Here is a 15,954-nt window from a genome sequence, read left to right on the forward strand (position 1 = left end):
ATATACAGACTTGTGGGGAGATGTAACAATATATAGAATATACAGTCTTGTGGGGAGATGTAACAATATATAGAATATACATGCAGACTTGTGGGGAGATGTAACAATATATAGAATATACATGCAGACTTGTGGGGAGATGTAACAATATATAGGTTATACAGACTTGTGGGGAGATGTAACAATATATAGAATATACAGTCTTGTGGGGAGATGTAACAATATATAGAATATATACAAACTTGTGAGGAGATGTAACAATATATAGAATATACAGCCTTGTGGGGAGATGTAACAATATATAGTATATACAGACTTGTGGGGAGATATAACAATATTTTGTGTATACAGATTTATATACAGACTTGTGGGGAAATGTAACATTATGATTTTTTTGTACACAGGTATATACAGATTTGTGGGGAGATGTAAAAATATTTTGTGTATACAAATTTATACAGATTTTTAGGGAGAGGTAACAATGTTTTGTATAAATATATATATATTATACAGACTTGTGGGGAGATGTAACAATATTTTGTGTATATACATATTTAACAGACTTGTGGGGAGATGTAATAATATTTTGTGTATATAAATATTATACAGACTTTTGGGGAGATGTAACAATATTTTGTGTATATATATATTCTACAGACTTGTGGGGAGATGTAACAATATTTTGTGTATATAAATATTATACAGACTTTTGGGGAGATGTAACAATATTTTGTGTATATATATATTATACAGACTTGTGGGGAGATGTAACAATATTTTGTGTATATAAAGATTTTATACTGACTTGTTTGAAGATATAATAATATTTTGTGTACATAGATTTATACAGAGATGTGGGGAGATGCAACAATATTTTGTGTTCATAATTTTATACTGACTTGTTTGAAGATGTTATAATATTTTGTGTATATAAATTGATACAGACTTGTGGGGAGATGTAACAATGTATTCACTGATATACAGACTTTGGGAAGGGGTGGTTATGAGACATTTACAATTGTTGATTGGTTAATATAATGACAATCCTTTTGCCTCTTAAAACTGAAGTGCCTTTGATGTTTCTGTGGTCAGGACACAATAGACAGTGAATTTATATTTCAAACACTGACAACTTTTACTTGCTGTCAATTTCAAAATTCATCCAAATATTACAAATACAATTTTTTTGCTGTAAAAATGCACTCATTCCACTGACCTTTTTCAGCCTGTACATGTGATCCTATAGGCCCCAGTATTGACCCCTGAAGAAACCCTCTAATACTTATTATTTGGATTTCTCACTTTCACTGAATCTCTAACACTTGGAAATAATACTATTTAAATACTCCGCTAGTGTTTTACCTGAAAACCAATATGGCTGTACTGCGGTGTTTAGAGTACAGAACAAACACGACCAAAGAGAGCCAGCGTCTGATTGGCTCCAGGGAGTCCTCTTAAGTACCAGATGATACCACTAGTCACAACCTCACACCAACAATCTAGGGCACCTGTTGACATAATTGGATTTTGCAATTTGATGATAAAGGAAATATTTCGAAAACATAAAATATTTAATTTCAGGGTAAATATTGCCACCCAGCCTGACTTAGTTAACACATAGAGTTATTGACTCCGATTCAACAATCATTAGAGACAACTCACGGCCGTTTCACTTCCATTATCAATCTAATTCCTCGTTCTATTTATGTTTACCTATAGGGATTGATTTGTGTGCTAAATATCTCACCTAAAAACAAACATGAACTTGTGACTCCAAAGTATTACTTCAGGAAACTGGTTGTAGTTTTTCAATCAAAGTGACATATATCAATAGCTGGGAGTAATGAGAAAATCATATTTTAATTAGATCAGTACATAATGTAGTTTTTCAATTTCCATTATTTATAACTATGATGTTCATTAAAATTAACCTGATTTATTTGATCAAACATCTCTTTGCATTGAAATAAAATGCAAACCATGAAATAAAAATCTCCTAAATAAAAAAAATCCAGCAAATATATTTGGGACAAAACTTCTAGCCCATTTCTAATGAGATTTATTTTTTCTATATAATTAAATAGTCTAGAGACAAGAGGCAAGTCTATGGGTCCATGACCTTAAGGTCATAGGAGTGTATTGCTAAACGGAAATAGGAAGTACATCCCTAGTTAAAAATCCCATGTAGGGAGACACTATCGCAATTTCTGCATAATCTAAGGTTTAATATTTAAGTGATGAATATTATATGCTTGTTATTGACAGAACAGTGTGTTCTTTCAATATTAAAGTAATGCAAAGCAATCCAGGCATTAATTCAGTTGTTTTTTAATCAATGAGTCACATGTGTCCATTTTTCTGTACTTCAGGAAACCGGCTACATATTTCACTACTGTGAAGTTTTTCAAGAACGATAACTCTTGCATGCAATTACTATGTGTATATGGTTTTATAAAAAAATGTCAATTTTTAATCATTTATAGATAATTAATTTTATACAATTTCAGCATTTATGAAACTGATATACATTAATGCAATACTAATCTATGTTAGTATCATTTTTATTGACACTATTTTGCTCAAAATGCACTCCTTTTTACATAAATTTCCATTTAAAATCCTTAAAATTCTGACAACCTATATTTTTTTGTGGTAGAATTTTTTTTTTACCTCAAAGCAATTTAACTACAAAATTTGAATAAATTCTACTTGGAAATGGCGACACAATCCTATTACCTTAACCTTTGAGATATGATCTTGGGTCAAGGTTACCAACAAATCTGTACATCACATAGGGGAGATATACAGTGCCAAACAGTAAGACTAGAACAGCTACCTCAGCCTCTAAGATTTCGTAAAAATATCCTGGCTGTATTTTCCTTCTAGCCTCTCCAGATGAAATTTAAAACATATAGGATCAGACTTCCATGAGATCAAAATTATAAGTGCCTTAATTTTTGAGTATTTACAAATTCAAGTATGCTGAATCGAGAGTTAATTTTTTTCTTGATAAAATCTCAAAATTCTTGAGACAGGGACATTCTATGTAATGACGGTGTATGAAAATAACGTTTGTACTGCAAATTATTTTCTCTTTAAGGATCAGAGATTCAACTTTGGTTTTCCATATGTGCAGTAACCTCCCGGTAATTTTGTTTACCATTTGAGGTCCAGGGTTTGGATCCTGATCTAGCTCTGCTGATATATTTTTCGCTCAGAACACTGTTGTTCATCATATTTTGTGTATTTCATCTGTATTATTTTTTTAATAAAAAGTCCCATGAGGTATGTTTTTTTCCCCAAGAATGATTAAAACCAAGTTTCAAATACATACGTAGTTAGTTTTTGGCAGTGGTATGGGTATCCTTAAATATTTGAAAATTTTGTTTCTCAACAGACGAGAAAAAAAATGAATAAATAATTATGTTGGTTCTACCATAAATTGTCAGCACAGAGATTTTCATAATAACTTGACATTCTTTGAATGTTCCAATACTATAAAACCTAGCCTTTTCCTCAACTTCAGTCTGTTATGTGGTATTATATGGAAACCAGAACATATATGGAATGTTAACACCTTAAGAAGTATGTGAAACATCTAGTTCAGACCAGAGACGTATAAAGAAAACTACATTTTTCTTCGACACTGTGCTGTTTTGACAACACAGAGGAAGCCATCCCAACAGGTGCGTTGAGTTATGGGCCCTGAAATGCACCTGTCTGTTCCTCCCTTTACTGAGCTTTACCGGGGACTTAATCTTGTGTCATTCCCTCCCACAAAGTCACTGCTCCCATGCAACCTCCTCCACCTCTCGCCCATCAGTACACCGCTCCAAGTCTCAGCAACTTAACAACACATCCCCCCCAAAAAAATCAATTTCCTTATTTCTTGAATTCTGACACTGAAAATGAACAAAGCATGATGTAATTTAAAGTTATCACATGCCAAACATTAAAAAGGTTTGATTTGTCACTTAAAATTTAAGAAAAATTTGGTGATTTTTCATTTTAAATTTTAGTTTATGATCAGTCAAGCTAACCAAGCTTTATTCTATTAAGTTCATACCCTTTTCATTTAAAGCATTATCAGCTTATATTAATTTGTCTTGAATTTCATTTTTGCTTCAAATAACACAAAAAAATAACTGTTCTTTCTGAAACTGTTTTAAACCTCTAAATTTGTGTATTTTTGATCGGAATCTTCTTTTAAATTTATACATTTTTTTTTATTAAAAATCTAAAAAAAAAAAGTATAAATTTTCAAGTATATTTTATTTAGCTGACAATGCTTTGAAGAATGAAGCCTGGAACCCAATATGCAATATACAGTAAACATTCTATAGCACATAATTACTTCACAAGACAGAACGTAGAAATATTTGTACAGGGCTAATGTCTCTAAGCCAGTGTTTTTTCAATAACGGCCAGTGTAAAATGTCATCTGCCAAAGGGCTTCCCCTAACACATGGTCTCCGTTAATATCGTCCCAGCCGTTTCTTGCACCTTCTTTCCCGTCTCGATTCCCATAACAAACTGGAAATGTTAAATCTACAGGAAAAACAATGTTTGTTGATTCTAAAACAGCTATTAATTCAACCAGAACATCTCACAGGTCTCAATGTACAGAGAAACATTGAACAAACTCCTAAATCCTGCTTAATATTCTCTACTGAGAAAAAATATCTGGCGTAAATATTAGTCTGTAGTATTTTTTCTGTCATGTTCCGCTGTGAAGCAGACATGGAAAACAAATTTAGTTTGTTTATTTTCTATGATGTAAGTTAGTATACAAGGATAGTCAAAGAGAAAGTTAGCTAGAGATGCATTACTCTCTAGCATCAAACGTAACATAGTTCGCCTAAAATCACGTCGTTTATTTAATTACAAGACAGAAATGACATAATAAAATATATATTGTTTACAAAATACATAACTCACCCAAGACCTAACATCATCAAAACATGTCAGTGATAATATATAATGGACAGCAAGGTTTATATCTCTTCTTTTCACACGTGCAGCAGATGATTGTGTCAATAAAATAAATATTTTCCATTAAAAAAGAAATCACAAATTATTTTGTCTTTTCATTTGAAAACAAAACCGGACCTCAGTTGTGTCATTTTTGACAACTGTCGTCTTGGGCATAGAGTCTTTGATTAATAAGGAGTCAAATCCTCCTCATTTTCATGCCTCTAAATGCATTTTTGTATTGCTTAATTTCCTGAAATTGTCAATACAAAATCTAAAAACAATATTTGTCTAGTTTGTAATTTATGAATTACACAAGGTAAAACTGGAGCCTTTTCTAAAGAAAATTTGACATTTTTAAAGAGGTCAAGTAAATGAATTCATTTGAATTCAATACCCCTCACAGTCGCAACAAATTAAAACTAAAAAATTCCCAATTTTCTTATTTTCTTACTGAGGGTTTTTCGAAGTAGTCATTTATATATATAATTAGGAGTCATTCTCAAAAATAATTGACATTTTTTCTCTTCCATTCAACAATGAATGACAGTCTAAAAGAGATTACTATTACGCATAAGTTTGATATTCATAGATTACCACGACCTATCATTTTTAAGATGGTGTGGAACTTTTTGTAATAAGGATCCCATATCCAATGCACTGTGGTTTCTCCTATATACAGTCAACTCCCTTTACTTTTATGAAGGATATATCTGTTAGCACAGTTGGACCAGGACACTTTTGTGACCGGGTAGCTCAGTCAGTTAGAGGGATATAGTATAACAATCTGACCGGGTAGCTCAGTCAGTTAGAGGGATAGTATAACAATCTGACCGGGTAGCTCAGTCAGTTAGAGGAATAGTAAAGCAATCTGACCGGGTAACTCAGTCAGTTAGAGGGATATAGTATAACAATCTGACCGGGTAGCTCAGTAAGTTAGAGGGATAGTATAGCAATCTGAGCGGGTAGCTCAGTCAGTTAGAGGGATAGTATAGCAATCTGACCAGTTATCTCAGTCAGTTAGAGGAATAGTATAGCAATCCGACCGGGCAGCTCAGTCAGTTAGAGGAATAGTATAGCAATCTGACCGGGTAGCTCAGTCAGTTAGCGGGATAGTATAGCAATGTGACCGGGTAGCTCAGTCAGTTAGAGGGATAGAATAGCAATCTGACCGGGTAGCTCAGTCAGTTAGAGGAATAGTATAGCAATCTGACCGGGTAGCTCAGTCAGCTAGAGGAATAGTATAGCAATCTGACCGGGTAACTCAGTCATTTAGAGGGATAGTATAACAATCTGACCGGTTAGCTCATTCAGTTAGAGGGATAGAATAGCAATCTGACCGGGTAGCTCAGTCAGTTAGAGGAATAGTAAAGCAATCTGACCGGGTAACTCAGTCAGTTAGAGGGATAGTATAACAATCTGACCGGGTAGCTCAGTCAGTTAGAGGGATAGTATAACAATCTGACCGGTTAGCTCAGTCAGTTAGAGGGATAGTATAGCAATCTGACCGGGTAGGTCAGTCAGTTAGAGGGATAGTATAGCAATCTGACCGGTTAGCTCATTCAGTTAGAGGGATAGAATAGCAATCCGACCGGTTAGCTCAGTCAGTTAGAGGAATAGTATAACAATCTGACCGGTTAGCTCAGTCAGTTAGAGGGATAGTATAACAATCTGACCAGTTAGCTCAGTCAGTTAGAGGAATAGTATAGCAATCTGACTGGGTCACTCAGTCAGTTAGAGGGAAAGTATAACAATCTGACTGGGTAGCTCAGTCAGTTTGAGGGATAGTATAGCAATCTGACTGGGTAGCTCAGTCAGTTAGAGGGATAGTATAGCAATCTGACCGGGTAACTCAGTCAGTTAGAGGGATAAGATAACAATTTGACCGGTTAGCTCAGTCAGTTAGAGGGATAGTATAGCAATCTGACTGGGTAGCTCAGCCAGTTAGCGGGATAGTATAGCAATCTGACCAAGTAGCTCAGTCAGTTAGAGGGATAGAATAGCAATCTGACCGGGTAGCTCAGTCAGTTAGAGGGATAAGATAACAATTTGACCGGTTAGCTGAGTCAGTTAGAGGGATAGTATAGCAATCTGACCGGTTAGCTCATTCAGTTAGAGGGATAGAATAGCAATCTGACCGGGTAGCTCAGTCAGTTAGAGGGATAGTATAGCAATCTGACCAAGTAGCTCAGTCAGTTTGAGGGATAGTATAGCAATCTGACCGGGTAGCTCAGTCAGTTAGAGGGATAGTATAGCAATCTGAGCGGGTAGCTCATTCAGTTAGAGGGGTTCGTATAGCAATCTGACCGGGTAGCTCATTCAGTTAGAGGGATAGTATAGCAATCTGAGCGGGTAGCTCATTCAGTTAGAGGGGTTCGTATAGCAATCTGACCGGTTAGCTCAGTCAGTTAGAGGGATAGTATAACAATCTGACCGGGTAGCTCATTCAGTTAGAGGGGCTCGTATAGCAATCTGACCGGGTAGCTCAGTCAGGTAGAGGGATAGTATAGCAATCTGACCAAGTAGCTCAGTCAGTTAGAGGGATAGTATAGCAATCTGACCGGGTAGCTCATTCAGTTAGAGGGGTTCGTATAGCAATCTGACCGGGTAGCTCAGTCAGTTAGAGGGATAGTATAGCTAATCTGACCGGGCAGCTCAGTCAGTTAGAAACAAAGTGTTTGCAGAAAAATATTACAGATTAATTTTCTGACTTTTCTTTTTGTTGCGAATGAAACTGATAAAAACCAGAACCTAATTACTGGGGTATACCTTACCCTTGAATCTGTAAGAGTTTTTAAGAAAAATAATGTGCGGGGATGTGAAGGGAAACTTTACATGATGTAAAACACGAAATTCAATTTTTATTATTCAATCAAGTATTAAATTAATTTTAGATGCTTTTTTATTAAACATAAAAATCTGTCAGTTCTATTTCACGCATTTACTGGTGCGTATCCTTGCTGATGATGCTGTTCATTTATTCCACAGTTGGACGCCTCGTTCACTTTCCTTAGAGTCCAATCACCTTCTGTCCGAGATATCCGGACAAAGGGACCTATGGCTGTGACGGTAATGTAAAATATCATAATGGATGGTGTGAATTTGTCAGGCAAAACCAACATTTTCAGCTTATCTGTTTAGAACGTGATTAAACTACCTGTTGATAAAGCCGAACCATTTAGCCGTAAAAATTAAACATTTGTAATGAATAGAAGTAATCTGTTTCGCATCATTATACCCTCCTCCATCTTTAAACGATAAACAGGTTAATCATATTGCGCTGGTTTTATCCGAAGTTATGAGTGAATTACCTGTCATTATCAAAAACTCTTAGCATGAAAGAGCTACATCAAGATTTTAAAGGAGAAATTGATTCTCTTAAGGTGTCGGATGTCACCCCCCTGCCGGGTAGTAACAGCGACCCCAAGCGCACCAAAGAAGCAGCATATAATAAATTATTTAAGGGGAGACAATTCCATTAGATACAAAGTTAATATCATACGGAGGTGGTATTTAATATCTCAGAATAACGTCTCCAGCCATAATCCTTCTGACCAAATGATTAGGGAAATAAAGCAACATGACCAACTTATACCAGGATATTCAAAGATATATGAAAGACCCTATAAAATACACCTTCTTTGCAAAAGAGTTCCGACATATAAAAATTTGATGAACTTGGTTCAACAATTGAAATATATACCAGTCCAAGGAATGTATCAGTCAAAAACATTGTAACACAAGATCATATAATACAAAAACTGATGAGATTGTTACCAACCTCCAATGCTTTATAGGCATGGAAAATGATATAGTACTGCTGGTTATGGGAGAATATATATAAATATTTGCCCATTTTGGCCTGTTATTAGTCTATTTATCACCCTGTCCATAAACAATTGCTAACGTTACAGGAGAGAATTAATCTAAGGACAGTAAAAGAAAAGAAATAAATTCAACGCCAACAACAAAAAAGACACAAAAAATGTAGAAATAGAAGAGTCAGCAAAACAAGACCGCGCCAACATCAAGAAAACCATTGTTAATTCAATGTGAACAGACATACTTCAAAATGCTGCAGCTCCATATCTCCACATTAAGAAGCTGATAAATACCTTCCACTGGAAAGTTTCACAGACATGCAGCCTGGCCCAATCAACAAGGCATTGTTAGCTTAGCACTTGGAATAAAAATTACAAAATTTCACTCAATTTTCTTATCTAAATAATGAGTCTGCTGACTGCTTTTGATTATAAAATTTTCAAATTAATTGTTTTATCACCTTACAAAACCAGTATTTCTGGTTACAAAACTTTTTAATTCATCTAAAAAAAATGTTTCTTAAATTTAACAAGCTAACAAATCGTTTCACAAATTTTGGAAACAGTAATGCAGAACTCAGACATGTAAACAAGGGCTTATGAATAAACATGAGTCTGAGACAAGACAGACCTAACATACCCCAAGGATTACAGGGGAATGCCATTATAGTCCAAGACATCTAGTTTCTTTACTCTGTTAAGTTAATACAAAGTGGCAGGTACCTTGTGGTAGATTTCAATGTATAAACACAGAGATCAGAGTAGTTTGATATATAGTACAACTGATAATTGGAAGTTCACTGCATAAATTCAAACAAAATGTTAAGACCTCTCAAATAACGAGTAATAATTAAAAGATGTTCTCACCTTCATGCAAAATCAGTTCAAGTTCCATATATTTAGCCTTGTGTCTAATAACGATAAATGCTGTTTATTATAGCCTAGTTTTTGAAAACTGTTATTCGATAGCATTTTGATAAATGTTCTTAAGGATCCCTGTACCACAACATTTTGTTTTTGTTTATATACAGTGACCTCCCCTTAATTTCATTTCAGATATATTTATATTGAAATTGTGCCAAAGCAAAAGTTGACCAAGTAGTTCGGTCAGTTAGAGCACGAGTTATACCAATCTGATGTTCATGGCATGAATCATGTGTAGTCTGGCTGACTGTTCACATTCAGAACACTGTTGTTGATAACATTTTTTTTTTGTTTTTGTTTTTTTGTTTTTTTTTGTTTTCCATAAAATGTCACACAAGTTATTGTTTTTCTTTTCAGAAATGATTTATCAAAGATAAAGTCATGCTGTAAAAACAGTTTCCAATGTGAAGTTACAGTTTTGGGCAGCGGTACAGCTGGGATCCTTTGGCCATAATGAAAACAATGTAGAGTCTACTTCATTAAATTGAGTGCATGCAACGCCCAACAGATCAAAAGCCTATATTCTAAATGATCGGAGTAAAAAACATACAATTCAGTTGGTATCTCTTTCCTGATGGGCTGGGTTGCTGTCCTTGACATTCCATTGTGATGTCATAGCATATTGCAGCATGACACTTAAAAATTGGTCAATGATAAATATCAGAACAAATATGATAACATTTTATCCTGGCAAGCTACAGGTTGAATATCATGACTCTAGGACTTATCGTTCCAAAGATGAAGTTGCTTAGAAATTTACACAGTTGATCCTGAGTGAGATTGAAAATGGGTCTAGGTAATTTATTTCAACCTAGGTACATTTCAAGATAGTAGCCCTTTATCTGCTAAATATCATTACTGTTAGGCCTTGTAGACCTATAAGACGTTATAGGCTTTAAACACATTTGAACCATGGAATTGGATCAAAGTTATATTCTGGTACAAACTTAGACATTTATAATTGCCAAAGCAAGCTCGAGGACAAATTTCATAATTCTTGACTTCATGGTTCTGAAGGAGAAGTTATCTCAAGTTTTAACAAATTATACTGATAGGCCTGTCATTTTGAATGTGAGTTGAGGGCATTTATTTCCATAATTATAATAGTACATTATGTACTCATCCACAGCAAGCTATTAGCTATGGTAACAGGAGTCTACAATTTCTTGTCCTGTCATAGAAGTCATTTAAAGAAAAAAAAAATAACGATGGCCACATATCACATCAGCTAGGTAAAACGTTTAAATTCTTCCTTTTTTGTCAATAATTTACCTGAACTTTTCCATAGTTAACTGATGAGTTATCAGAATTACGAAGAGTAAGGAAAATGTCAGATGGAGGGTAATTGTTTAATACATGTCTATGATAAGTATATTATAATACCGACAGGTAATTATGCCTTACATCCAGGCAACCCTCACCTGTGGAACATCTAAACTGTAAACACAGGTAACCAAAACATCAAGCTTGTTGCTAGGTGAAGACCTCTATCGTTGGGTGGAAAACTGGCCGAGTTTGTTTGAATCTTCAATGATAGCTTACCAAAACAAATCCTTGTTTTTCATTACTTCCATCAAGGTAGAAAATAACAGTTTTAAATATTCTTTTGATGAAAAACATAAAAGGAACAAGGACATGTATACAAGTTTCAGAGTTAGTCCTAAAACAAACACATGTGCTTCGATCATGTTTCCCAAACAACCCTTTTGGTTTCCTGCTGACTCAATTTTTTATTGATATTCTGAGAAATATTATTTTTTTAAACAAACTATAGAAAGATGTTTTATGAAAGTTTTGTGTTACATAAATGAGTGCATTTTAAGCAAGCAGGAAATGTTCAAAATCCCATATTTGATTATGGTTTCCTTTGATCTCCTTAAAAGGAGATTTCATTTCAACAAATGTGATACCTCCTTCAAACCATGCTTCTGGCCTAAAATCATCTGATCACTGTAGCTTTTTGGTTTTCCCAAATTATTCTTAAAGGTTATATCAAATTTAACCTGTACCATTAAACGTTGTTCAAGATCATTCATTTGTACGAATTTGAATGCCCTTTATTCCTGCAGGTTACTTGCCAAATATAATCACCCTAGACATCATAGATATTCGTTAAAGAACTTGTAAAATTAGTCTAGCAAATTTGACCACAGTGACCTTGAAATTCAAGGTCAATCATTTGAACAAACATGAGAGATCAAATGAATTTTTATATATGAACCAGTTATCAGTGTTGACAAACTCTACAGTTTACCCAAACAAGATCACAATGAAAATAACTATAGGTCTATGGAGATCATTTACTTCATAGACCAAATTATGATTTAATGAGAACTTGATTAGTAAAGCAGCGAGGGGAAACTGTTTTGTAAAATAACTTTCCTTCCTTATTTTGCATATTTTTTCTTCATTTCATGTTACATGTATCAAAACACTTTATATACATGTACAATTTTTCTGTTCAAAGTCTGGTTTATGAAATTTTCAGCAGGTCTACAAGAAATCAATGTTACATAGTCCATTTGTGTATAATCTAAATTCTGAGACTGGGTAATTGAAAAATATCATGTCCTACAAGATAATTATACACATTCAATCAAGAAATTCGAGTTTATTTTCCAGTTTTTGGCCTCGTTTGCAATTTTGTATAGTATCATGGAAAAAGCTAAAATTGGTAAAGTGTTTAGTGTTTTTTTTTTATTAAATACGTCTATTAAAATATAGTGGAAGGGAAGTAACTCCTCTCATTCACAACCTCCATATTTGCTGGTCGTTTGGCGAGTTTCAAATTATAGTTCAAGGGAAGTAACTCTTACAACCAAACCTCATTAAATGATATTTTTCAATCTGCTTTGCACCAAAAACTTTTTTTTTTCAGTCCTCTTGAAACCAGTGACATTTTGATAATTTTGACTTGTTTTAAGAGAAAAAAGGTTCAATTGTGTTTGGAATGGGGTCAATAAACCACCCATATTATACAAGGAGGGACAATATAATATATTGGGAATTTAGGACAACAAATTGTGAATTTCTGTCAATTTCAGCAATTTCACTTTAAGGAAATGGACAGTTCTTTGACCCCAAGTCTACTGTAGGAAAATTCCTGGTAGATATGACTTTGCACTTTCCTGCCTAGCAGGAGAAATCCTATTAATATTTATGGCCATTATTTTTTTCAATATGGACATTGAAAATGACTTTTATATTTGCATAAGAAATTCCACTGACATGTTATTAATTAGATTAATAACTGAGGCATATACAAAGATATTCACTCATCGATTCATATATGAAAGTGTTGAAATAGAAAGTTTATACCGGCTCCTGTCTTATTTCAGCTCCCTGTGATAAACAGGTGCTAAAATGCTTTGTGATACAAGGGAAATAACCCGTAGTAAAGAATTGGAAAAAATATAGCATTATTTTCTATTGAAAAAAGGAAGGTGATCCTCATTTTATTCCTCATTTTGGGAAAATAAAGCACTTTTTTTTTGGGAAAAAGCAACCTGTGTTTGGTTTTAAAAACTGAAACCCCCCATTGATATGTACTGTACCAGTATTGTAAAATAAATCTCATCACAAACTGAAGGCAGGTGCAAATCCTTGATTTCATACCACGATCGAACATTTCATAAACTGCATATTTCGCGAGCAATAAAAACAAAAATATCCAAACTTTAGGCTGACGTGCGTTTCTGGTCGGAGCTACCCCGTTATGGAGCGGGCGAGTCACAATTTTAATGTTGCCCTGTAGTGCCCTCTGGCTCTGACACACGACGTAGACATTTTGACAGATCTGTCAAAATGTCCCAAGTCTGGTGTCGCGGCCAGAGAAAACGCGGGCTAAATATTTACGATTGCAAGCAGAGAACAACGTTGATGATTAGTTCAGATAGATCTCATAAAATACTTACTTTTGGCAAATAGTAACAAGAATTCCACAGTCATCTGCCATCTTTATCCATCCACCCATTACATAACGACCATGTTTTGCACGTGGACGTTCGCGCGCGAGCAGTAACGCCGAATGAAATCAACAGCCCGGGGTTATTGAGTTCACACATGACCCGTAAAAATCTTAAGATACTGAAAATAACGATAATACCGAGGTCCCTGGTTCCTGTAAAATATTCAACATCAATTATTTTTTTTATATTAATATTTCGTAGTGATTCGTTTCCTGTTTGTTTGTTTTATTCGTAGTGTGATTTTTTTTTTACAAAATACAAACGGTTATATATTTCAAAAAATCGTATAAATGTGTTAATGAGTCGTTGTGATTGTTTTTTTAGGGTGTTCAGGGGTCGTTTTGGGTGTTTTTGGGGTGTTCTAGGTATTTAAGAGTAAATTTTCTTACCTTGGATTTTTGTTGTAGTTGTTGTTGTTGTTTTTTGTTTGAAAAAAAGGAACAATAAACAACCTGTGTTAAATCTGTGTTAACTAGGAGACTCTGGTTGAGCTCATTATATATATTTTAAAGAATAACACCGCTTTGTCAGTGACATACTGGCGGCTGATCTTGTAAATAAATACTTTATAACGATGCATTTATGTCAACAAGTACATGAACAACGTATAACGGTTTCAAAACTTCCTCAATTTTAAGTTGAAATGTCTTAACCACTTTTTATTAAGTAAACGATAATTTGTCAAAATAAGTGTACCCCACGTAGTCAACTCCTTTACATATAAAAAACGAATTTCTCTCTCGGAGGAATTTCATCCATTTCAACCGTACTTTCCATATCTCATTCCACGTTCTTTCCATCTCTCATTCCGTCCTCTGAGTTTAGTGAGTTTCTGGTACTCACATTCTCCATATATAGGCCTGTCTAGTATATACCGTACTTTCAATCAAAATAACCTACAATAAGAATTTATTTATTTCAGTATTTGAAAAAACACCTATAACTGTAACTAAATGCTGATGACACACACACTAGATTCGCGAAAGCGAAAGGGAGGCTACTACATGTGCCCAGTGTTGAACCCCAGCACGATCCCTCATCCTCTTCATTCACCTGACGGTACAGTAGTATCTGATGGCGATTTGTTTTACTTTGAACGGGGAATTCGTGTATAAGGGGTACTGTGACTCAACGCCCTTTTTTACTTCCATTCATCTCTTTGCAGGTATGTGGTTCGTTTGAGCATAGTAGATCGGAAATACAAGAAAATTAATCTACCTCCAAAATGATGAAAAATTTAACGCATTTTTTGGAGGGTGGAGGTCAGATACGCTCGCCACTCAACATTGCATTAGTGTCTCCAACTTATATCAATCACTCTTATTAGCCCTAATTAAATTAGTAAGCAAGTGCACCATCCGCTGCACCACTCGACCGACTACCAGTTCGCTGAACCCCAATCAATCAAGTTAATTAATAAGTTTATCTTACCACATTCTTGGCCACTTATACACTTTTTTGTGTGTTGAAGTTTGACCCTTAAACTTGAGTTCTCCGAACATTGACCTATTGCTATCAGATAGTTTTAATGTTTAATGTTGAACGATGTATTCATTTGAGCATTTCTAATATGGTCAGTTTCTTTTCCCTTATATTTCATTGACACATTTAACTCAAGTACGTGAAACAGTTTTTCCAACATAAATTTATTTATATATAAATACCTGACCGCAAACTGACCAAGTCTAAAGCGAAACAATCGGTACGAAAAGCCTACAATTAAGTTGTCATTATATCTGCGGTAAATAAAAGGTCCTTGTCCTTCACGCATCGCTGATGGGGTTGTTGTTATTGGAGGGCGGTGGTTGGATCACAATCACGTGACGGTGTATGCGTAGTTCATCAATTGTTTAGTTTTGGTGGATATAAACACAGGCCAGTTGAGCGGATTCTTTACAAATAAACTCTGCTGCCACCGACAAGTCACCGGCCGTATTCACGAAAACTTCAAGCAGATCCAGCATCAAGGTAAGATAATGTGTTGTTTTTTTAAATTATATGCCTGCGTCTTGCTTATAAAATAATGCAAATAAAAATGAATCTACTAGAGGAATCATTGATAAGACATGTTCAATTTTGTCTCGTAAAGTTATATAAAATATGAAAAAGGGGCCATTTTTGTTCACTCAAAAGGGGCACTGGTTATTTTTGTTGCGTTTCTTACTAATTTTACTATTATCCAAGGTGGTGATGCTCTCTCTCTTTCTCTTTCTCTCTCTCTCTCTCTCTCTCTCTCTCTCTCTCTCTCTCTCTCTCTCTCTCTCTCTCTC

The 15,954-nt window shown here is 34.7% G+C and overlaps 1 protein-coding gene across 3 annotated transcripts in view; it reads right to left on the reverse strand.

Annotated features, from left to right (window-relative positions):
- Nucleotides 1-13,700, reverse strand: part of LOC110440341 (protocadherin-9-like) — a 73,361-nt gene extending 59,661 nt beyond the window's left edge. The window contains exons 1-2 of one of the 3 annotated variants that reach the window (XM_021483353.1): nt 13,631-13,700; nt 1,363-1,508 (exon numbers count right to left, since the gene is read on the reverse strand). The gene's annotated coding sequence lies outside the window, so the exon portion shown is untranslated. Of the gene's footprint in view, nt 1-1,362; nt 1,509-13,630 lie in introns of those variants that run through there. The other 2 variants (XM_021483356.1, XM_021483357.1) reach the window with 2 other exon arrangements.
- Nucleotides 13,701-15,954: the final 2,254 nt, after the last annotated feature.

This window comes from Mizuhopecten yessoensis, unplaced genomic scaffold, assembly GCF_002113885.1.
Source record: "Mizuhopecten yessoensis strain PY_sf001 unplaced genomic scaffold, ASM211388v2 scaffold11179, whole genome shotgun sequence".
NCBI lineage: Eukaryota > Metazoa > Mollusca > Bivalvia > Pectinida > Pectinidae > Mizuhopecten > Mizuhopecten yessoensis.